Here is a 25,081-nt window from a genome sequence, read left to right as displayed (position 1 = left end):
TGTGTTAAAGGCTGGGTTTTCATGCATTGAGTCTTAAAAAGGGCACATCTGTATGTCCCTCTTGGCACCTCACACTGTGAGTTAAATAAATATGTTTCCTCTTTTCTTAAACCCCAAGCATCTTTTAAAAAAACCTCTTCTACTGATATATAACGTTCCACCTTGGAGTATAGACTAGGGGTCCTCAACCTCTTTTCTGTAAAGGGCAGGACATTGTCTGCTGCGACCACACACCTGCACTGTTTTCCGGGAAGGCAGCCGGAGAGAACAGTAAACAAGCAAGCGGACTGGGGTTCTGATAAAATTATGCTCACTGAAACCTGAATTTCATATAATTTTACATGCCCCAAGATATTCTAATTATTATTTTGATTTTTTCCAACCATTCAAAAAAGTAAAAACCATCTTACCTTGTGGCCAGAAATGTGTGATGAGTCAAATTTGGCCTACTGGCTGTAGTTTATGGGTCCGGGGCCCGGATGTCCTTGGCTATATCCTGTCTCCACTAACAGTCTGTAAACTTCTTCAGGGCTTAGGAGTAGGTGAACCTGATATGAATCTAAGATGTGCCATTTACTTCCCAAGTGCCCTATTTCTTCGTCCAAAACCTGGGGGCAATCACACTTACTCCACAGGGCGGTTGTGTGTTAATAAAGACCCTGGCACACAGTAGGCATCAAATGAGTAGTAATAGCAGTTGTTATTTATCCTTAGATGCCCAGCAGCACCTAGTCAGTGCTTTGTAGGCCCTTAGCAAATGCTTGTTGAGTGTCTGGAAACATGATAAATGACCTGCCACCAGAGTTATAACTGTAATTGATTTCCACCGGGAAGGGGCAGCAGGCGGAAGGACCCATTTACAAGGATCAATTAATTTTCCATTCAAAAGTGCCCTAACTGCTCAGCAAATTCAGCCAGAAATCGTGAAACACACGTCCACACGGAAGGTCTGATTTATTTAATCCAATAGAGGGCAATGGTGCACCCCAAACCGTGGATTCCACCTCATAACTTTTCTATGCATGACGAGTCCCCACAACCTTTATCTAGACAGTTTGGCAACTGTCTTCCTGGTCTCTGGTGAGTTTTAAGGCATCTAAACTTTAACATTTCAAAGAGTCTAAAACCCATAAAATACAGAATTGCTTAGATGGAAAAAGAATTGGAAGACATCTGCTCCCACACATTTTCTGATGCTTAAATTCTCTCTGAGCTCCCTGGAAAGCTGGTCCCCTTTCATCTCAAAATGACTAGTTCCTCACTCTTGCTTTTGAGCCGAGGTTTATGATTTGTGTTGAAACCCCTACTATGTATTTTTCTTTTATCTGAAACGTACAGCTGTGGTTGGGCCTTTCTGACTTTATCATCTCTTTCTGGGCATTAGACATAGGAGTGGGAAACTGAGGAAGGTCATAGACCGCCCTTCTTGAAATTTCCTAAGTGGAGGATGGACAACTACCTATGACTCATCTGTTAGCCACTGGTTAAATATTCTTCTAGAGACCCAAACCAATCTATTCTGGAAAAGAATGTTAAAAAAAGAAGAAGGAGAAGGAGAAGGAGGAGGAGGAGGAGGAGGAGGAGGAGAAGGAGGAGGAGGAGAAGGAGAAGGAGAAGGAGAAGAAGAAGAAGAAGAAAGAAAAGAAAAAGGCTGAGCATGGCTAAGAGATGAAGGGCTGATCTTTCCTCATTTTGGGCCCTCAGGTGACATTTTTGGTCTATTCTAAACCAGCAGAATCCTCGCCCACAGGATACCTTTATAATCAGCTGGCCACGTTGGAAATGTTAACCTTCTCGCTCAGTGTCTAATAGGGCTTACATACTTCTTTACTGTGCCTGCTCTTGAATTACTTCTAACTCATCCTCTGGAGCCCTTAAAATAGAGGGCCTCAAATCCTGTTCTAGTAAGATCCTGCTTCTGGTTTCTCTGGAGACTTGGATCTGTGTCCAGGTGCCAGTGGGAGATGGAATCATGGCAGCTACAACCAAGACAGCCGTGGGAGTGGCCACCAAGGGCTTCTGCTTTAAAAGATTTACAACCAACACTTCTTTGCTTATCTGGGTCTCTCAAGTCAGACATGCAGGGCCGTTTCTTTTTGGGTTTTGGACCTCAGGGGCCTTCTAGGAGGACCTGGCCTATTTCCACAGGTGCTCTCTCCACGGGGTATAAACAGTGCTGATTTTTATTGCACCCAGAATAAGCAAAGACAAGCACATGGACCCCACCAAACCAGTTCTGGCAGACATTTTTAGGACCCTCTAAAAGCCTCCATTTTAAATGCTTTTGAGCACACGGGACATTCTTATTTTCCCCTCATCCCTAGGTGACTCAATTTTCCCCCTCCTAAGCCCTAGAAATGCGTAAATCCCCTGGAATGGCTGGCAAGGGTGAACACATGGGACTAGAGGTGCCCTTTGAAGCTTGTCCGAGGATAATAATTCCTCGGTAGCTGATCTGCTGATGCCAGTCCTGGAGGCCACCAGGAAGTGGCTTGTGAATAGAAGCCATCAGGGAGTTTCTCCATCTCTCTGCGCTTGTGTGTCCCTTACCAAACAATTCATCCTCTAGCCGCTTCACTGCGGAAAGCGGTAGTGGGTTCCTGAGTGGGATCCGAGACATGGCGGGGGGTCGTGCTGTGCTCCCCTCCCAGTCTGGGATGGCTTTGGGCTCAGCCCGTAACCACCCACCCAAGGCTGGCTGTACCCACCCGGCCTTCTAACACCTCTACCAGGGCACTGCCTGCAGACCACCTGCCAGCCTCTTAGGTTCAATCCAACCTTGGATCCCCAGCCCCACCTGGACACTTTGGCTTTGCCCTGAGATTTTTTTTCCATACTTTTCCTACTTTCCAAATGGAAACCATCTTCCCAGCTAGAAGGCACTTGGTTTCCAGGTTTGGAAGCTAAAGAAAGATATTTCAAAAACTAACAGATAAACTTTACACAACTGGAGAGTTCTTCTAAGTCCCTTAGATCCTTATTTAATCAAATTGCTCTTCTGCTGGTCCCTGTCTGTCATTGTGGATTAGGGAGATTTCATTGGTCTCAGTGATGCTTCCCTCTTTTTAATTAGCTCCTCTTGTCCTGCTTAGCGTTTTTTTTGTTTTGGGGAAGGGAGGTCAAGGGGAGGGGAGTAGAAGAGGGAGGCAAATCAGAAGGTGGTCCCTGTGCAGGTCCCCTCCCCTGCCTTGTAAATTGAGCGATGCCGAGACAAATAGTCATTTGCTTTTCCTTCTTCTGATTATTCATTACCTTACTCTTCCCCCATCAACACCAGTATGGCTTATAAAACATACTTTTTTTTTAAGTTCAAAGCCCATCATATAAAATCTCATTTGTCTTCAAACTTTTTATAAGAAAAATATCTTTCTTTAAGCGTAAGTGTAAATTTGCCACTCTCTGCAAGGTGAGGCTGCCAGCCACAGTGACTTGGTTTCAAATCTCAGGTCTGTTGCTCACTTGGTAGCCGGAGGAAGAATGTCTCTGTGTGTCAGTTTATTCATTGAGACTGGAGATGCTAATCTTCACCCCCGGGTGTTTCGGGAAGAGGATGTAGAATGCTGGGCTCATTGCTAGAGTTCAGCAGTTTAGTGTGTCTTTCCCCAAAGCATCTTTGCCTCTCGGCTATCTACCATTGTTTCTCGTAGAGAATAGAATGTCAAGACTTCTTTAAAAGGTGTAAATTTTAGCATATATTGGGGCCCATTTTCCCCACTTACCCTGGGCAAGTTCTGGTTTCTCTCTACTTACCTCGGAGCCCTGGCTGCAATGTCCTCAGAAGGTACAATGCATCGTAATCAAGATGATCCAGTAAGTAGAGAGAGAAGATAGCACTAGCCAGAGGAAAGTTGGGAAATGGAAGATTGAGAAACAGAAAACTGTTATGGCTTCTAAACCTTGCCGTGGGCCCAGAGCTCAGTCACCGTGTTGCTATCTTTAAACAGGAAGCCCCGGGACAGCCGAGCAGGGAGAGCTCACAGAACAAGCCTCCCCGACGCCTAGAAACAAGAACCAGTTAAGACTAAGCTCCATTTACTGACGTGGCCTGTCATGTGCCAAGGGCTTCAGAAATGGTCACCCTTTGCAACATGCATTATTATTATTATTATCATTCACATTTTATGAAGGAGACAACGGGGTGAGAGATTAGCGTAAGGGTCTGCTGGCTCCAAAAGCTGTGCTTTCTCCTTCATCCAGCTGCCTCCACTGGTCCCAGCACAGTAGTGAAACTGCTGCTAACTAGCTGAGTGCCCCTGAACCATCCTGGGCTGCTGTCTTTCAGACAAGAAATTGACGGGAACGATTCTCAGCTATCTGCAAACATTCAAGCTCACTGCTCCTTGGTCAAAGAGGCAACGACTACAAAAAACCTGGATGACCTCAGACCAGCAATCATATGCTTTAAGGCAATTGCAGACATGGGTTTCCAATCTCAGTTAGTAAACTTACAAGCAGCTGTTCTCTTTTCCTTTTCTTTCTCTTCCTCTCCCTCTCTTTTTTTTTTCTCCCTCCCTCTTCCTCTCTCTTGATGCCACATATTTCTAGCCTTTCCCACATTCAACTTTCCCCACAATGTGTTCTGCTTTTTTCAACTTCTTTTTCCTTCTCTTTAAAAACATCAGTAACTTACCATGAATCTAGTTAGAAAAAGTGTCTCTAGAATGTTCTTGTTTTTTGATCTTCTACACTTATTTAAATAGCCCCATGGAAACATCCATACAAAACAACAACAACAACAAAAAAACGAAACAGAAAGAGCCCCCCTATGCTGGCAGTGTACCTCTCGCCCCGCTCTGCTGCAAGACGATGTCTCTCTCGCCACTTCCTCGTTTTATCCTGTTTCCTAAAGCAAGAACAATCATCTGCAGAAACACCATGAATCCTGCTGGCAAAAGCCAACGATGAACAAAGCATTAAAAATACCCACCTAGAATCAGAAATTACTTAATGAGCCCTGTAAGAAGGACGAGAAGAGTGGTGGTGGATGTGAGTACAGGGCGAGAAAGAGACAGACAGACAGACATTTTACAAATCTCCAGGCTTCATTTCTGTTCACTTCCTATTTTCTAGTCACATCATGATTTCCCCTCGAATATATCACTGAGATTTTATGGTGCCTTCCTGTTCGCTTTCCTTCTCTTCCCTTCTGTTTGCTTCGTATTTGTTTTTATTGATTTGGGGGCTGAAAGCTTGGCTCATTTATCACATATTTGAAAGCCACCATCTTCTTGCTCTGTCGTCACCAGAACTGTAACATCACTCACAAACGCCACAAATACTCTCAGTGTCCCCTCTCCTCTTTCTCACCATCTGTGCTCTGCACTGCCTTAACTCTTATTCGGGCAAAGCACAAAAGGGTAGAGTGGATGGTTGCATGACCACAGCTGCTTTAATCTTCTTGTCACTTTTACTTAGAGTCCCAAGCCCCCATTTATTATTGGAATGCGGGTCATTTTTTTTAGTTCACTGGTCTCAAAGCTTGCAAAAGTGGACATTAAGCCATGTGACAGCTTCCCTTTCCTTCATTTGAGAAGTCTATCCCTGAAAAGATAAAAGTAATTACATTTTTATTGATCAAGCCGCCCCATAAAGGTACGTAAAAAGCTGCCAATAGAAGGGAGGATATTGAGAATTACTTCCCTCAAGTGAATAACTATAATAGTCTGACTTTTTGGAAATGTAGGTCTTAATTCGAGTCTGCTTGAACTGAGGAACTCCTGTAACTGGCTTTGTTTAAAGGAGTTCTCTTTCTTTTTAATTGCCATTTCTGATCAAGCAGGGCCCTAAATCTTGGCTTCTTGAAGTTGGAAGTGATCCAGAATATAGGTCCAGTCTTTCCCTGTTTAATTGAGTTGATAGAGAATGGGTGGGGGGGTGCACTTGGAAGGGGCAGACTAAGAGTTTGATGAATTGGTTCTATCGAACCAAAATGTCTCACTATAATTTTCAGTCTGAATTTTGCCCTAAGAAGAAAAATCAGATTGAATATAAGCAGATGATGCTCACAAGTCCTAAATTCTTGTGTCTAAGCTTAAATATCCCCCCTGGTCCTCCACCAGCCTCAGACTCCTTCTCCTAATCATTTTCTTCAGGTCGAATTGCAGTTTTTCAGTGTTCTTCTCAAAGTGTATTACCTAGAGTTAAACCCAGTGTGCAAGACGTGGTTTGAGCCATGCTGAGCAGTACAGGACTATCTGACGACTTTACCCGCACAGTGGAGCTTTGTAATTGTCACCTTGTTAGCTGTTAGGGAGTTGAACCACCACCACTACGACAAAACCCCAAGTGTTTCCCAGCGTGAAGAGGAGCCAGGCCAGGCCTCCCCACTTCTGCTGGGGGCTTTTCTGGAACCAAAACGTGAAGTTCAAGTTTAATCCTTCTGATTCTCCTCCTGTTTTTGTCCTCCCTGTTGGCAGATTCTACAGTTCATCACAGCTCGTCTGGCCATGGGCTTGCATTCTGCCCCTCTGGGTCTCTCTTTCAAGTCTCTTTTCATAAGCAAACTTAATGCAGTTTCGGTATTTATTCCATAATAAATGGAACGTGGGCTTTGGAGTCAGGCAGGGTTGGGTTTGAATCCTGCCTCCTTCATTTACCAGTTGTGTGATCACAAGTAAATTGGTTCTCTCTGAACTCAGTTTCCTGCCCTAAGGACTCCCTCCAGGCTGCCACTGAACTTTTCAATCAATATTCCTTGTGTAGCCACTCCAAACCCACCAGATTAAGTAGTTAGCATTCCATCTGTCTTTCTTCATTTTGTTCTCTAGGGTATCATGAAAAATGTAACCAAATGCCTTGCTGAAGGCAAACTGTGCTGTCCAGTAGCCCTTTCCACAAAAAAAGAAAAGGAAGAACAGAGTCCCTGCCTCCTTGAGGGATGTACTTGCGGAAACACAAAGTGGAAGCCATTCATCATCTCCCTCACTTTGCCTCTTCTGTGTTTTCTGTTCCCCACTCCTTGTCCTCTTTTCCAGTCTGTTGAGTTTCCTTTTGTTGTGTCTCTTAAATAGGCTGCTGTCACATTAGCTATCAGCCCCCTGTTCTCCCTCCACCCTGTGCTGCCTGCTTGATGGAGCAAAGACTCCTATGTGTTGAAGTCTTCTGACGCACATGCTTTCTGAGGGTCATTTCTCCATTCAGATTTCGTCAATGTCATGTTGTCACGCTACCTCCCAGATCCACTCAAGACTCTCTTGTTGTCATTTCAGGCCTCCAGCAATCTCTCCCCAACTCGTCTCTCTAAATTGGCTTCAGAATACCACCGACCCCATGCAAACGTGCTTTAGTAAATGGCTTCTCATCATCCTCTCAGCATGCCATCTGCATCCTTGCTTCTGTACTGGTCCTCCTTCTGCCACTTAACTCAGGCTGCTATGTACCGTTGAGCAGGTCGTCCACTGTATAAGGGCCCCTGGCTGGGGCTTCTGTGGCAACTGAAATCCATCTGGTATTCTCCTAATCAAGCTGCCAGTCCTGGTGTGTGGCTGTATCTGCTGAAAGTTCGGGGAACACTTTCAAATGTAAATAAAAGCACCTGGTCTAACTTCAACTGCTCCTTCAAGGCCTTACTCAGGGACCGGCCGGTCGGCCCCTGTGCTCTCGCTCTCTCTTACTCTTCTGGGGTCCTCAGTGCACCTACCCCTTGCTTGCTATGGCCACCACGCCAAGTGAGGTGGGAAAGCACACGGGCTTTGGAGTCAGACTACCAGAGTTCAAATCCTGGGGCTACCACTGGCTGTCTGGGTGACCCTGAGAGAGTTATTTAATTTCTCTGAGCCTCAGTTTCCTCATATTTAAAGCAGGAATGATAACAGTGCCTGCCTTATAGTGTTCTTGGGAAAAACGTGAACTACCCACCCAAACCACTTAGCGTGGAGCCCGGCACACAGTAGGTGTACTTAGTCGTTGTCAGCTGTTGCGGCTTTCCATATACTCCTCGATTACTGAGACATGTTGTGGCTCAAGGGACGTATGAATGAGAAAATGTACACCTCACTAAGTGGGGGTTCCAGATAAAACACAGAGCACTCAGTTCAATTTGAATTTCAGAGAAACAACAAATAGTTTCTAGCATAAATATATCCCCAATGTTTACCTTCTCCATGGGACTCTCAAAGAGGTAGACTGGCTCATTGTCAAGAAGGATGGCAAAGGATCATTTGATCTTTCTACCCTCTTGTCCCGACTCTCCCCTGCAGCCCCTGCACCTCACACAATGCCTGTCCCATGAGATCTTTTACAAGAAAATTGGAGGGTGGGTTATCCTGTGGGGTGAGAACTGGGGTCTTGGCAGGGAGCCTTAGGATGTCCTTGTGAAGGTCACCGTTTGTGTGTAGAAGTCTGTATTTTCTCATTCATACATCCTGTGAGCCACAAAACGTCATACTTCCTACTTTCTCTATCTTTCTGGTGTTATTTGCTACTTTTCATATTGTGCCTTTACCATTATGCATTCTGGAATACTACGTGTTTCGAGAAGTGGGTTTTACATGCTGGAATTTCTGTTTTCGTAAGTGAATTATTTTGTAATCCGTATTTGTGGTAAAGCCAGAATCCTCTAAGCCTTCTTCCACAGTCTGATATTTCTCTTGTGATTATGCTGGCATTTCACATCGTTATTTTCAAATTCACTATCTGCTTTCTCGTATCTGTAAGTTGTCAAAATTTTCCATGCTTGGTATTTGCACCAAGGTAAAAAAAAAATTTCTGGGCATCAGCCCCAGTAACGATTAGTAGTCCCATCATGCAGTCACCAGGCTGACATTTACTTGCATCACTGTGTATCTGGTCCCGATGACAAATAATCCTTGAATGGGTGGCTGGTACCTCAGCCTTTCTTTATATGATTTGTGCCTTCCTAGAGCCTTGTCTCTTCCCAGAATAATCACAGAGGAAGTCACTAAACCACCGACAGTACCAGACGTGGTTCTGTGTTATCATGAACTTCTCTTTTTTATAGTCTTTTATTTCGAATCCTCCATTGCTGACTCCTTGCCCAGATTCTTTCTTCTCTCTCTTAACTCTGCGAGCCCAAGAAGGGCAATTTCTCCTTGGGCTCGTCTTCAGAGTCCCTGCTGCTTGACCTCACTGGGCTCTCTCTCTTCTTATTTCTCAGGAGTCTCTCCTAGACTTCAAGCATTCACTCAACAAGCATTTTCTGGGCCCCACTTTGTGCCGGGGATTGTGCTCAGCACAGAGATGCAGAGGTGACTAGGGAGCTCCTGATGGCCCTTAGGTGGCTTCCAGTCTTGCAGGGCACACAGACCAATTGACCAAACAAATGAGAGCAAGTGTGATAATGGTGTCAAAGTGGTTGAGGAGCCCAAAGGAGTCCAGCCCGGGATGGGTACAGGCACAGGAGGGACCAGGGCATGCTTCCCAAATGAGGTGACGATTGAACTGAGCCTTGTGGACAGGCAGAGGACACATACATGACAGACAGAGTCGTACGTGCAAATAGGAGCTGGGGAGCCCAGCTGGTTCATTGTGGCCATTGCAGACTGGCCAGATGGGGTTGGTATTTCCGTGTGCAGTGGGTAGGACATGGAGGGCCTGCCAGAGCATTCCAAGAATGTTGGGCTTTATCCCAAGGGCTATAGCGATTCACTAAACATTTTGACAACATTTGCTTTAGGAAGTGTTTATTCTGGTGGCAGAATGAAGGCTTAGCGGGCATGGTCAACTGGAGATGGAGAAACTCTTTGCAGGAGTCTTGGTCAGAAATGATAAGGGCCTGAAATATGACAGTGAGAGGCCATGCTCTTTCTCTTGGAGCTGGGCCTTTGCACATGCCATAGTAAGTGTTTTACATGTATTATCTCACTCAGCAATTGCAAGAAACTAAGGAGTAAGAACTACTATTATATCCATCTGACAAATAAGGAAACAGGTTCAAAAAGGTTAAATAATTGCCCAGGTTCACATGTATCAAAATCTCTAACATTGTTCTTTGTCTTAACTCAAGAGAATCACTAACTTTCTGACCAATTAGGAGTGGCTAAAAGGCAGAGAAGAGCCTAGAACAGCACTGCTCTATAGAAATGTAATGCAAGCCACGTATGTAATTTAAAATATTCTAGCACATTAAAAAGTAAAAGGAAATTATTTTCAATAATTTGTCTTATTTAACCCAATATATCCAAAATATTCTCATTTCAACATGAAATGGTATAAAATAGTAAAGTTATTCTGTGGTTTTTTTCTAACCTAAGTCTGGTGTGTATTTTATACTCACAGTGCACCTTCATTTGGACCAGCCATATTTGAAGTACTTTGTAGCACATATGGCTAGTGGCTGCCAGTATTGGTCAGCATGGGTTTAGAAAGACTTTCATTTTCTGCCATGAGCAATATGGCAGATGGCGATAACATTTTCGGAGGTATGAGAATATAGGAAGAAAAGATCATTTGGAAGGAGTTTAAAATGTGAAACCTCTAGGTAGAGATTCATAGTCAGGGGTTGAAGCTGTAGGTGTGGATCTCAGCAAAAAGGGCTGAGTGAACCCATAAAGTTGGGAGCTATTCTCATCTAGATGGTTGTTAAAACCCCAGGTAAGAAGAAATCACATGGGGAGATTATGTAGAAGGGCTGAGCCTTTGGAAACAGCAGGAAGGCATGGATGCCTTGTGCAGGTGAAGGAGGTCACTGGTAGCAGCAGGTGGGGTATCTCCCCTCGATCGGGAGGGGAGGAGGACAAGGTGAGTGTGGATGCGGAGGGTAAGTCTGTAGGTAAAGGGTGTGGGCAGGGGCAGGCAGTAGCCCTCTAACCCGATGTTGGTCGGGTTCTCCTGGCTCATTTTACTTCTTTCTTCTCTTCTATAGAGAAATGAACCCTAGCTTTTATATCTGACTGCTCACAAAATCTGTAAGTGAAAAGGGGAGGAAGAGGTAAACAAAATATAAATACTTATCCAGCCGGGGACCAAAACCAAGATGAGCATTCATTTCTCCTAATTGCCTCCCCATTCTCTTTCCTCTCTCTCTCATTAAACTTTTTATTTTGAAATAATTATAGACTCACAGGAAACTGCAAAAATAGTACAGAGAGTTCCCCTGTATTCTTCATCCTGCTTCCTCCAACAGTGATAAAGATATCACCATAGTATAGTATCAGAGCCAGGAAACTGACATTGGTACAGTACTATTAACTGGACTTCTATCTTCTCTTTCACCACTTCCTCCGAAGAAGTACTCTGAATACAGAGTCAACATGATGTAAGATGTAATGTCCCAACTGGGTCAGGAGTTTTGTGTGTGTGCGAGAGGTTTTCATCCCTGTAACTAAATGACATGCAGCAGACACTGCACCAAGTGCCACCTAAGCGCTCAGGTCAAAAACACTTTCTCACAGCCATTTGTCATTTGCACCAACATTATGCAGTTAGACCAGGCTCTTTTCTGTCTGTTTGGCAATTGTATCATTACGGAGAACAGCAAAGAAAAATAGACTGCTGTGCTGTTCCCATCAGCATTTATAACAAGGAATGTGTGGCTCAGAAGAAAGGAACAACATGCCTAAGGTTGCACTGCTATATGACCTGGGTCTCATTGACTGCAGAACTCAAGCTCAAGTTTACGACATCGCACTATCTCTTGGCAGATGGCAATATCATGGCCTTGTCTACAAAGCAGAAAACCAATGGATTAGAAGGGAGTCAGCATTCAGATAAGTGACTCATCCAACTTTCAAGCAGGGAGGATTTCAGATGAACCCACAGAACCCAATGCAATAGGATCTTCAATAAATGCTAAGAGGTTAATCGAACCAGCTCACAAAACCAACAGATCCGAAGGAGATAGGCACCTTCCTCAAAAGCAGACTCAAAGACAGAGCCAAGAATCTCTTTGCTTCAAACCAATGAGAGAAAATGAAGCCAACTTGAACGGAACAGTGGCTGTCCATCAACCAAGTTTCTGCCAGTGAGAATAACCCATTTATTCACAGAGTGAGAGAGTTCCTCTGTATTTTCACTGTAAGTGGTAATTTGTTAACGGGTAAATATGGAATGACTGTAGTTCTCCCTTGGAGATAAATGAGCTCACGTTCTCAAAAAATAATACATCTGGCAAGAAGCAGAAGTCAGAAAAAAAGAAATATTTCATCCATTAAGATCTGGAAAGCAAAAGGAAATAGATATTTCTGGTAGCTGACTGAAGAGTTTGGCCTTGACAATTCCTGAGCAGTGGAAAAAGGAAAAATTTAGCAGGAATAGTTTGAATAAGGGTGGTCAGATGCCTAAAGGCTGAGTGATCTCTATAAAATGGCATTTCTCCTACATGGGTTCCTTATTTATTTTGTGCATCTACACTTTCCCTTTTATCACCAAATATGATATGTATACTACAAGTAATAAAAGAGTTGCTGTCAAATTCAAGAAGACAGGCTGAGAGCAATTTGCAGTTGTGAAGACAAACTGAAGGGGACAGGACAGAGGGAAGAGGGGTCCTTACTCCGCTGGAGCCATTGGAAAGGGTTTTCAGCCTTCAAGTGCCAAGACAGCAGCAAACACTTGACGAAGGGTGAGGAAATCGCTGAAATCAATTCAGTCCTGTAAATGCTGTTATCAAACAGTCAAGGGTGAGGGGGGAATGTCCCAGGTTTGACTGCTCTGCACTGACCAGAGTTGAAATCCAGCCGAGAGATCAGTTTTGCAATTGACCTGCCCCTTAATGATGCAGTTTGGCCATTGGTACCAGACCCCAGCCATTGGTCTACAGGTGAACAGAGGCAGCCCGTGTTTTGAAATCTATGCAGATGCTTACATAGACCCTGCTCTCCAGTCAGACAACAAGACCACCACCAGATGTGACTTCAATGTGCTTCCCCTTTTAGCTATTTAAATGTGAGACATTCCTCCTGCATCTAGTCCACTTCCGGGGACTATTTTTATCAGGGTCTTTTCCACCCCAGCTCCAAGACACATCACAGATATCCCCACAAAAGTTCCAAGAGTCAGCAATGAAATAAACCCAATGCCAACGGACTCGCACACCCAGGCAGGCAGAGAAGGTCACGGCAACTGTCCCCGAGATCACTCGGAGCTGCAGATAAGCTGGGTGGGGGTAGCACAGCTGGCTGATAGGGCAGAACTAAAATGTGATCAACGGCATCTGGTTTCCTCTCCCTCTGCAGTGTTCACAGAAGTGATCGTGAAAAAAGGGAAGAAGTGAGGAGGAAAAATAAGGAGAGACAGGGCCCCTTCTGGGAAAAGAAATCTAGTCCTGAATTCTCAATTGCCCATTCAACCCCAGAAGCCGGTGACCGCTTCCACTGAGCACCAGGTGACAGACAGGCTGAGTTTCCTCCAGGCTGGAGCTGGTCAAGGGTGGCAGCTTCTGCCTCAGTCTTTCTGCTCTCTCCCTTCCCCATTCCAATCACGATAAACACATTTATACTCACTTGATTATGTCAGCCAGACAATGCTCCCCTAATTGGCAGTGATCAGGGTTCCAGAACCTGCTGTCTCTCTATCAGGCAAAGCGATAAGGAGCCGCTAATGCAGTCCCCGTTAACAATTTCCAGTGGAATAAAAAACAATCCCCTGACTCGTGCATGGCAATGAATTTTCCTAACAGCTCCTAAAGCCAACCCTTGAGGAACTCAGGCTTACACGAATCTGCCCAGCATAGCATGCTTTTATAAATCTTCCCTACCCCCAGCTCAAGTGCATTTAAAAAAAAAAAAAAAACCATAGCTACTTCCTTCTGCTCGAGGTTCTTTTGTTCTTTAGCGTTTTTTTCTTTTTTCTTTTTTTTCTTTTATAGGGCTTATGGAGCTAACTGTCATTTTTGGTTCTCAGTTCTTTGCAAATTTCAGGGACATCTGGCACACAGTTGACTGCTTTTGCTAGCTCTGGTGTTTGTAGATGTACACAGTCTCTGCCACGTGTGCATGTGAACACGCCCTATGTGTAACTTATGCGTGTATAATTTGGAGCTTGAGTGCATTGGTATCTTTTGATATGTAAGTGTGAATACCACAATACTGATCATAAGTAGTTGCTCAATAAATATTTACTAACTGATTGAATGCACCAAGAAGGCAAATGCCATTCATTCATTCATCCGACATTTGAATGCCTCATATGAGCCAGGCACTGGGCTAGATGCTGGGTGTTCAGTGATGCGTACTCATGGTCCCTGCCCTCAGGGAGCTCACAGCTGAAGGGCGGGAGACAGGCACATAACAGGCAATTATAAGACATCTAGGAAACATGGGGATAGAGCCCTGGGTGGGGTAGCACAGAGCTGCAGGGAGGGAGACCTTATCCACCGAGGGGAGGAGCTGAGGCCATGGGGGTCTCCTAAAGATGGTGAGGCCTAAGCTGGGATGGTAAAGGGTTCTGGACAGAGAGACCAGCAAGATCGATGGCAGGACCCAAGAAACAACAGGTGTGGGTGGAGGACTAGAAGCTGGAGGGTGTTGAGAGAGGGCATCGAGGCAGGGAGCTGCAAGAATGAAGAGGGGGCTCAGGCAGGGACTGGATCTAGGTGGGGGTTCTGGGAGGAGTCGAGGAAAGGAGTTCCAACTCTCTCAGTTAGGGCCCCGATTCTTCTGGATTTTGCCAGAATGTGCTCACACCCATCTCAAAGAAGAATTTAGACCAGCTTCGAGGCTTTGCTGGAGTGCAGAAGGGTGAGCTGGTCATGCCCTGACCCTGACATTGACAGACGAGCTGCGTGAAACTGAGCAAGGGCCAGCCTCTGGATGGGTAAACTGAGGCGTGGGCTTTGCGGGCTCTGAGATTCCTACCAGGTTTTATATTCTGAGGTGCCTAGACTCTGTGAGGTTTGCAGACAGACCACACCTGGGCCTGTCACGTACAAACCGTGGGGATTTTAAAGGAACGAGGCTACTTCCGAGCAGCATGCAGCGTCATAGCATCACTGTCCTACAGTACGGAGACAGCTAGGCACACTGAATGCAGTTTCATAGAAGCCCCTCAGAGGCATTCACAGGAATGTACTGCCTGATGGAGATGTCCTACTGGGTCCCCAGCCGGGGTCATGGCCTCATTATCTCAGTTCTGAAGACCTCCGATTAAATTCATAGCATGAATCTCTGTTTGATTTAGTTTCTGTAAAGCATTGCTTGGCTCACATCCTTTCTGCTCAAAACCTCTCAACGATTCCACTTTACTTATAGAATCAAGCCCCAAATTCTTAGAGTGGCATTCAAATCCCTAACTTACCTGCTGCAGCCTCCACCTCAGCCAGGTGGGACCCCTAGCAGTGGCGTCCACGACTGTCCCCACCACTCTGCCCCGTCTCACTCCAGCCCCCACCACAGGTCCACCTCAGATTTGAGTCCATCTCCTCTGGGAACACAGTCTTTCTCTGACCCTGTCCTTTCCATTACCCTGTCCTTTTCAGAATCCTGTATAGCGCTTACTGGCCATGTCGTTCACTAGCATCTATTAATTTTACTTTGTGGTTTCTGTCTTGAAGCCCCAGCTAATTTGTAAGCCCCAAGTCTCATTCCTCTTTGTAGCATATGGACCAAGTGTGGGATCCAGCTCACGGAAAATGCTTGCCGAAGATGGGTTTCCTACACTGTAGCCTCTATGAGACGACTGAGTAAAATCCACGGGAAGTATGATTACTATCATTGTTATCATAGTGCTGTGGGTTGAAGTTTTTTCCCTCGTCTTGGAAAAAAAAGGACCCTCTGAGAGACTGGTTTGGTGTACCCCTTTTGGAGTAATGAGACTGTGGACTATTTCTCCTACGATTCATAAACAGTATTTTACATGCGTTACTTAGGAGCTTAAAGTTCATCCAGGAATGAGCTATTTCACAGATAGAAAGGAGCATATGTGCAATCCTCCAGGAGGAATAATCACTCTGCTAAATTTAAAGGGGAAAATGATTAAACACTCCAGCCTGAAAGTAGAAATGGTTTAACATCACCTGATCAGAGAGGAGCATGAGAGACTTAATTTCTGGCCCCGAGATTTCTGGTTTTATTGTCCATGTTCCGCTGAACAACACACAGGGTTTTTCGCAAAAGGGAAACTGGCATTAAGTCACTAAGGAAGATCCCCATTTCCTTACTGAACCAACAGCATTTAAGGAAGCTGAGCTCTGCCCATATGTCCTGCTGTGCAGAATTTGTAACTGGGCAGTTAAAGCCGCCATCTAGGCTGGCAGCTGTGATTTTCCCAGAAGTAGAGCTTCAAGAGGAAAAATAGCTTTTAAACATCAGTTCCATCTTTGCAAATTGGATCTGTTCATGAAAAATTGTTCTACATCCAGATTTTTTCCTTTTCTTTCCTCATTAGTAAAGGATGTGATTATTTCTTTCTCACCTGAGTGGAAATTCATTCATTGACTCAACAAACATTTACTGAGCACCTACCATGAGGCAGACACTGTTTTAGGTGCTGGGGCTACAGATGTGAACACAAGAGGCAAAGTCCTTGGCCTCGTGGAGCTTGTCTTCCAGCAGGGGAGACAGATAATTAAATAAGTAAACAAATAAATAGGTACCTATCATGTCAGGCACAGATAACTGAAAAAATGCTAACATCTTATTGTATCTGGAAAAATTAATTTCCAGAAAATGAAAAATTAAGACTCTTCCATGAATACTATCTTAGCTCATGCAAGTCACATATATTAAGGGGTATTTTTAAAAAGGTTAACTATCAGGGAATATATTCACTGCTCTTTGCACACGACATTGACATTCCCTACTGACCTTCAACAAGACTTCAAGAAGCATTTCTAGGAGAAGGATTTGTGCCAACTTGTATTCGCTCCATTAGGTACTATGGAGCCATATGGTACTATATGGCCCTGTGGCCCTCACAGTGGTCCACACTGGAAACCTGGAATTCCTTCTGGACTCCTCCCTCTCTTTTCTTCGTATTTCCCAAATCTGGCACCCCTCCCTACTGGGTCTCTAAACCCTACCCTTTAAATATGCCTAAAATTGACTCCCTCTTTCCTTCACCCTCTCCTCAGTGCAGGCTTTATAATCTGTCCACTACTCAGCCACCTGTTTTTCCTCTCTGACTCTAGGCTCAGATGCCTCCAGTCTCCCCTTTTCATGGCTCCTAGGATGACTCGTGTAAATCACCCCTCTCTCCCCGGCTCCCCAGGCCTGCAGGACGGAGCTCAGGATTCTTGGGCTGATTGCTGCAGGCCTGGCCCCAGCCGACCTGGGCAGCTTCGTGTCTCAGCATTCTTCCTAGATCCTGGCCCCTGTCACACCAGCACCATGGAAACTAACGGTTTCTTCTTCCTTGAATACTCTCCTCTTTTCCTGTCAATCCTTGCCATCCTTTAATATAGCTCCAAAGTCTCCTCCTCCGCGCAGCCCTCTTAGACCCACCAAGATGCTGAATTCTCCCTCCCTTCTCCCCAAGGTTATCCTGGCACCGGCTCACTTCAAGGACAGCATCTCATGCAAGACTTTTGCCATACTTCTTTTACTTCTGTGTCTTCCCTCCCAAGCTGTAAGCTCCTCCAAGCAGGAAGTGTCTTATTTGTAATCTTAGAGCAGAGCACAGCGTCTGGTACATAGTAGGCCCTCAATAAATATTTGATGAATGAATGAATGACCTATGGTCTCATCTGACTTGGCTTGTGCTGAACTATGCATTTGAGAGTTAGGTGACTGGCAGTATAACAGAATGAAGCCAACTGACACATGTGGTAAAGGACTTAACTTTGATCTTATGAACAATGGTTTTAAACATTTGAGCTAATGGACTGCAGATGATAAGGGATTTCAAAACTAAATTTTCCTAGACAATATTTCTGTGTGTACTAAATCTGGAGATGGTTGAGAAGTTCAAATAAATGATTAAGGCATGTAAAACAGAACGATTAAGTAATCTGGATCATTTACTGCAGAAAAGAAGCTTGAAGAGACAATAATGGTTTTTAATGAAAAGAAAGATTACTCCAAGGATGGCTAAACATCTTCCTTCTGCAGGTACACAAAAGAAGAAGAAGTAAGATTAAAGTGCTACAAAGATTCAAGTCAAAAACAAAACAGAACTTAATAGCTTCCTGTTGGGACATGTGAGCCCACTTCAAGTTACTGTTACAAATAACTCACATGTGTTGAGGGCTTACTCTGAACCAGGCCTTGTTCTAAGTGTTTTACCACGTATTATTTCACTTGGTCTTCATAGCAAACCCATGTGGGTTCCTTTTAGTTAAGTTATTCCCATTTTACAGATGAGGAGATGGAGGCATGGGACGGAGAGAAATTTACCTGGGCTGCAAGCCGGGAGATGGGAGAGCTGAAATTCCAGTCCGGGCTGTCTGGCTCCTGAGACTTAGCCCTCACCTACTCTGCTTACTGCCTTAGTAGGGCTGATATGGACACCAGCCCTGCACCTGAGAATGGAGGCCTAAATTTAAGCTCACAAATGCTCCATAAGCTCATTTGACCAGTTTAAATTTAAACAAGAGGGGGAGGGTATAGCTCAGTGGTAGAGTGCATGCCCAGCATGCACAAGGTCCTGCGTTGAATCCCCAGTACCTCCATTAAAAAAAAAAAAATAAGCCTAATTACCTCCTTCCCCCAAATAAACAAACAAACAAATAAAAATAAATAATAATTTAAAAAATAAATTTAAACAATAAAATCCTTGAAAACATTAACTGTCCGTCATTGCAAGGACAACTAACTGTCTTGTGGGCATAATTACACTATTGTGTGTGTGTGTCTATGGAAGTTAGAGTACCCATTTTTCTTTATTCTGGTGAGTTGGCCTACCAGCTCTTGTACTTCTAATGAGACGGTAAGCTGTCTTGTTTTGTTTCCAGCAGTCAGCACCCATAGTTTAAGCATACACACGTGTGCATATATTTACAAGACCTGACATAAGTCGAGTCACATTTAGGTACGATGATTTTACTTTCAGAGTGATGGAATTTATTCTTGGGGCTAAAAAGCCCCCACCTTCCTCCCTGTTTTATTTTTCCAAGGCGACCTTGTTTAGCCTGCCTCGGGGACGTAAGCGGTGGGGTCACTGTCAGCACAGAACAGGGGCAGCTTGCTGAGCAACTGTCTGTGCAGAAGGGAGTCAACACTCATCGGATCTGCGAAGGAGCGTGATTGAGCCCCGAGCTGCATGCGGGCTGCAGGAGCCTGGAGGCTGGTTCAGAGAACTGGGGTGGCCCGCAGGAGCCCTGTGAAAAGGGTGTGAATGAGTCACTAGACTTTTCAAATTGACTGAGATGGCTTCGGTTGATTTTCTTCGAATTTAGATGTGTTATCAGGGTTCATACCTTGGGCATAACGGGAAGATGAGTGAACATTATCTTGCTAGAGCCCCACCTTCGATCTTCGGCAGGGCTGTGATAAGATTTGGGGCAAGATGTGACTCGGCAGGAGTGCTCTGGCCAGCGCGCGTGGCATGTGCCCGACTCGCACTTCGGGGCCTCATGGGGCACTTCTCAGTGTTCTGAGCTGGGAGGAAACCCAGTGCGACAGGTGCGAGTGTTTTCTGTCATCTGCACCCGTCGGCCTGGGTGGATATTTACCATTTTAGGGCATCAGGAGGCACTGCTGACTTGTCCCACTTTGACTTCATGGTCTGGGAAAAGCATTTGCTTTCTAACATCGGGGCCACCATAGTAACCAGAGAAACGGCGGCTGTCCTGACCAAGCGTTTGAGTTCTGGAAGTTCACCTAACCTGTCTGGCTTCAGTTTCCTCATCTTCAAAATGGATCTAACCATGGATCTAACCCTTGGGGAGGGCTAAATAGACTAATACATGTCAAGGGCTCAGAGAAGTTCCTGGTATTTCGTTAGCACTAAATTAATTAAGTTAATATTAATTAAAATTTATATTAATGCACACGTTTTGTCCATACAACTTCATATTTGGCAGAGGACTGACTCCATCACTTGCACAAAATAGGTGCTTCGTAAATATTTGTTAAATGTTGAAGGAAATAGAGGAATGGATTCAGGGCATACATGGGTGATACCCTGTTCTGACTGCTCAGTGCCCTGTAATTCAGGGACAGGCCAGCAAAACTGGATGTTAAGATTTAATATCTCCCATAGAGAAACACCTATATGCAAAAGCGAAGTGTTCTGCGATCACACATCCCTGCAGACAAGAAGGGAGAGAGGACAGCTGTGCGTGAAGCTCACAGAGGCAGTGGCTGGAAGAACTGAGCTGGGACTATCACGCTTGAAGAACAGGTCCCCTGACTAAACCAAATCAACCGAAATCTCTAATTTAACTTAACAAATGTTAGAACTACATAATATATGTTATTTCTGAGTCTACAAAAATAAGTGAATATGAAAAACAGAAGTCAAATCCCTGACCGATGTTTACATTCTGCTGACTTTCTAACAATGACAGCTTCAACTTGAATCGCTTAATTTAAAAACAGAAAATGAACACTATCATGTTTCAGGAGCTGGTACAGTATGACAAAAGTACCTTAATATTAGGTTGAATCATATGAAATGGCCACTTTTGGTTTAAAAATGGTCAGGCATTGTCCATTTCATACAGTTCAATCTAATGTACTTAAGCTAGTTGACACTAAATCAAAACTCTCATATTACCTCGCCCTTTATTGCCTTTTAACTATGACTATAAAACTAAATTGGCCAATTTCACCGTTCTTAGCCTCTTTGGCCTCGTAGAGTTTTCACAGAGTAGGTGCTAAAGAAATGTTTTATCAATTAAGCAGTATTTTCTGCTATCGTCTCTTAAAAATCAGGCCTAAATTTTGCTACACTATCAAATGCGGAGACTGTTCTTAAAATATAATGAACAAAGTATTAGCTTCACTTCATGTTTCACGATTTAGATAAATCCTTTCTGTTCCTTGTTTGGGCAGCACTGGGAAGCTAATTAATGCATTATTAATATATCGTAGAGGCAAACAAGACTGCTTGCACAAACACCATGACATGAATAAATTCAGGTCAGAAAGATTTTTGCAAATGAGGACAAATGTTATTATAATAATGAGAAATTATTGTTTATATGACACATCTCTGCGCATTAAAACACATTACAGACTTACAAATGAAGGGAATGGTCGAATCAGGCAGCCTTCTGGAGATTCCAATCACTTAGGGCCCAACTGGGGCATCCAAAGTACCCCACAATGAACTAGAAATGATAACCTTTGGGATCCCAGGATTGAACGCATCATTATTATTCATGTAAGGTTTCCTAACATTTGGGCTTGGTCCCAGACTTGGGAGCGTTTACTGACATAACTGAGCAGACAGCATGCAATGGTTTTCAATTCAGAAAGTAACGAGCTCCTTCTATGGTGGAAGAGATGGGGAAAGTTCAGGGAGGGGTGTGAAGAGCCTGTGACTTACTGCATCTCCTTGGGCCTCAGCTTTCCCATGTTTGTGAATTACCTCCTAGAGACCAGTCATTCTCTGTAACATCTGTCGTTGTGGGATGATACCTGAAAAGGCTATGCATGTCTTTGGAGGTGGGGGAGGGGGGAGTTAGAGCTCTAAAACATATTATTTTTGTTTTGGTGACCCAGAGCTGTGAGAGCAGACATGTTGCATAAGCAGAGTTCTGAGAAAACAGATTTGCTTTCATTTTTCAAACAGAAGAACCACAATCCTCTCTATGTTTGGCTCGTTATACAAATTAAATATATGGGTAAGAGAGAGCTCACAGAATCAGCAATTTTAACCTTTCCCCCGGTGCTGAGGATTTCTCTTAGAGATTTTTTTGGAGCTTGGAGCAAGCACAGTTCTGCTCAATTTGTGCCGTCTAATGAGATCACAGCCCGAGGGGCTGTGCTCCGACAGTAAAGTCTTCATGCTAATTACATTTTAGAATGGTTAGGGCAGGAGTGGTTCCAAACATACTTGAGGTAATAACTAGTCATGTATCCAGAAGGTTAACAGTTCAATCAAAGAGAGAAAAAATTAGCATATCTTAAGAAAGAGTTCAAGTGGTTTCATACAAGAACACTTTAAGTCTACAAGGGTACTTAAAATACTGATAAGCCAGGTAATTCTATATTTCCCTTTTTAACTCGTTGAAAGCCCCCGATTTCAAGGTGCAGTGTCTGAGAACAAGAAGTATCTGGCAGGTGAAGGGGAGAAGTACGTAGTTAGGGAAATTGGCTGGAGTTTTAGGTTAGGGGTCTGTGCCAGGACTACATCGCAGAGTTTGGTGGGGGGGCCAGGCTGCTGATGAAAGAACACAGGCGATGCTGGAGAGTCTGGCATTGGGTAAAGGCTCTGGGCCAATCTTCCATTATAGTCACAACACAGCTTTGGTCCATGCTAACAATAAATCCCTCAAATAATTGTATATCAAATCACTATAAACAAAATTATAATCTGCTTTCATCAATGCACTTTCCATAACATCTGAATTTTTCCTCAAATTCCTATTTTTCTATGATTTCTAATGAACACAAAAGAGCAGCAATTGGAAACTACACCCATTGCTGGCTATTTTAAATGACTGAAGTTATCTTTCATTTAGAAGGGCACAGTATTTTAATTAATTTAAAAAATATTTATTGAGCACCTATTACGTACTTGGCAATGGTTAACATGGCTAATTGTTTTAGAGATGATTCCTAAGAAAGACTTTCTGTTCTGCTAACAGTAAAGTATTAAAATAACAAAACAGCTCAAGTACTTTTTTTAATATTCTAAAAAGTGGCACTTTTCATCCTCCAAGAGCCCCACACTACACAAGGAGTTCCCTTCAATACAAGTGCAATGCAGTGTGGAATTGTGTGGATCACAGTCTATGGACCATTGATTTCAAGGGGTACCATATTCAGTAGATAAAATACAGCTAAGCTGGAAAGCAAAGGATGACTTTTTTCTAATTTAAAATACAGGAAAATTTTGAGGCTGAAAATCAAGTTAGAAAGAAAGTTACTCAACTCACTAACTTTTAAGTAGGATAGGGTCTTTTATGTTCATTTAAAAATATGAGATATTTCAAAGGTACAGAAAAGTACAAAGAATGAGAGAAGCCTCTGTCTACCCACCACTCCTAGGGTTTTTAGGAGTCTATTTAACAGACTCCGTTCTATTTCAGAGGGTCCTACAGTTAGTTGCCCAGGTAAGGACATTTCTATATCTGAGACCAGCCTCCAAGGATAAAGCCTCTTCATAGAACATTTTTGGCCCCGTGGAATTCTCTCCCTTACCCTCAGGCCATTTTACTCTGAGCTGTTACTTTCATTCTTTGAAGGGAAGGAGGACCTGGCAGATGCTGAAACAGACCTGCTCTTTAGCAAGTCATAGCTGATTCAGGGAGATCAATACCTACATAAATAATTCTGAGGCTGAGCGCTGGGGAGAAAGAGATGAATTCTGTCTGGGGAAGAGCTGGGGAGAGAGAGTGGGTCTGGGGTTAACCTGTGAAGGTTGGCTGGGATTTGGAAGGTGACTGTGGGGGATGGGGAAACTCAAGCAAGAGGGAAGACCTTGTTCCAGAATCATGAGCAGACAGTCCTTGGACCAGAGTGTGTTCTCAACAGAATGGGCATGCTTTGGTTATTAAAAAAAAAAAAGTTGGAGGCCTCTAACTTATTGATGGAGAGGTCAAGACCTCAAATTCTCTAATTTTCTTTTCCAACTGGGTTACCAAGTCTTACCGAACTTTTATATATAATCTGGCTGCTTTTTAAACCTTAAAATCATATAATACAGTAATAATTTACTTTGGGAGAGCATGTTACAGTTTACAAATGGCTTTTTTATACATATTATTACATTTGATCCATATAACAGCCCTGGGACACCACAGGCTCATCTCCACAAGCGATTTCCTTTGAAAATAACTGCTAGTTATAGAAATCAGAAAAATTTCCACTGGCGGCTTTATTGTATTAGAAGCACGAGCCAGGATAAAGGCAGCAATTTGGGAGAAATGAAAGGAGGGGGTCCCAAGCATAGACACAAACTGAGAGTCCCGGGAGGGTGGTGAGCCTGTGGTTTTGGAAATGGAGAGAGATACTGGGGAGACAAGCGTACAGAAGAAAGTAGAGGGTGGAGTGAGTGGGTGGTGACCCAGTGCTGGGTGAGTGGTGGTCCTCAGCACAGTGCTGAGCACACAAGCCCATGATCAATACTTGTTCCCCCACGAGTGGGCTTGGGTATATATCTTGAGCAGTGCCGTGTGAAACACGATTCAAAAATCTAAAATGGTGGCTTTTAGGACACAGGTATAGAATAAAATAAGTATTTTTAATAACATTTTCTCATTTTACACACCTGTGTTCTCTCTCATTCCACATCCCCATCGACTGTACATTTGATAAACTGTTTTTCAATGCATACACTGAAATGGTGCCCTTCTGCAGCTACTTTATAGACGTGAAAACAACTAGTGTACCATGACTGCTGTAATCTAGTTGCAATAAATCTTACTGATGTAGGATGCATCAACATATCCATTTAGCCAGCTGCAAATCAGTTTACTCTTCTACTTAGAGACATGATGTGAAATGAAATTAATCCAGTTGCAGCAAAGTGAGTGCATTCAGCTGAATAAATCCCTTTACGTGGAAAAGAACTTTGTTTTGCAGCTCACTGGAAACCAAACCCACATGGCAGTATAATGCCTTCTCTGGAATTGAACAAATGCCTTTATCCCAGTTTTATTTACAGCTAAACTCACATCAGAGCTATTTTATATGATAGTGGACTCTGTTGTCCTTAGGTGAGGGTCACAGTGAAAGCATTTGCAGGACAACTAAAATGTTACAATAGAACTTAGCCTAAGGACATTTGCTCCATCTAGACTATGAACTCGGCAAAGACTGACAACTCCTTGGAGAGAAAAGAGACTAATAAGAACTAACAAAACCATGTATCTCTTTTTATATTTTTCCTTCTTTGCATTCTAGGGTCAAAAGGGCAATTGACACACATTGTAGATTTAATAAATACATTTTGGTGGTGACTATCACACGCAGGCAAGGCTTCGAGAGGGTCCAGAGGTTGGGTGACACACTAATGGAATGGAGATTCTTAGCTTAGAGAAGGGGAGACTGCCTTCGGGAGTTGTGAAGGTAGTTTGTGTTATTCGACATTACGGGCTGTTAGAAAGCTCATCATGTGCAGGTGGGATGAAAGAAAG

The 25,081-nt window shown here is 43.8% G+C and overlaps 1 protein-coding gene across 3 annotated transcripts in view; it reads right to left on the bottom strand.

The window, feature by feature from the left end:
* The window catches only part of GRAP2 (GRB2 related adaptor protein 2), a 61,147-nt gene that overhangs the window by 24,186 nt on the left and 11,880 nt on the right, over window positions 1–25,081 (bottom strand). Inside the window, exon 1 of one of the 3 annotated variants that reach the window (XM_032492293.1) lies at window positions 13,401–13,909. The exons of the other annotated variants lie outside the window; for them this stretch is intronic. The gene's annotated coding sequence lies outside the window, so the exon portion shown is untranslated. Of the gene's footprint in view, window positions 1–13,400; window positions 13,910–25,081 lie in introns of those variants that run through there. 3 annotated transcript variants of the gene reach the window in all.

This window comes from Camelus ferus, chromosome 12, assembly GCF_009834535.1.
Source record: "Camelus ferus isolate YT-003-E chromosome 12, BCGSAC_Cfer_1.0, whole genome shotgun sequence".
Lineage (NCBI taxonomy): Eukaryota > Metazoa > Chordata > Mammalia > Artiodactyla > Camelidae > Camelus > Camelus ferus.
This window is presented reverse-complemented; position numbering and strand designations above follow the sequence as displayed.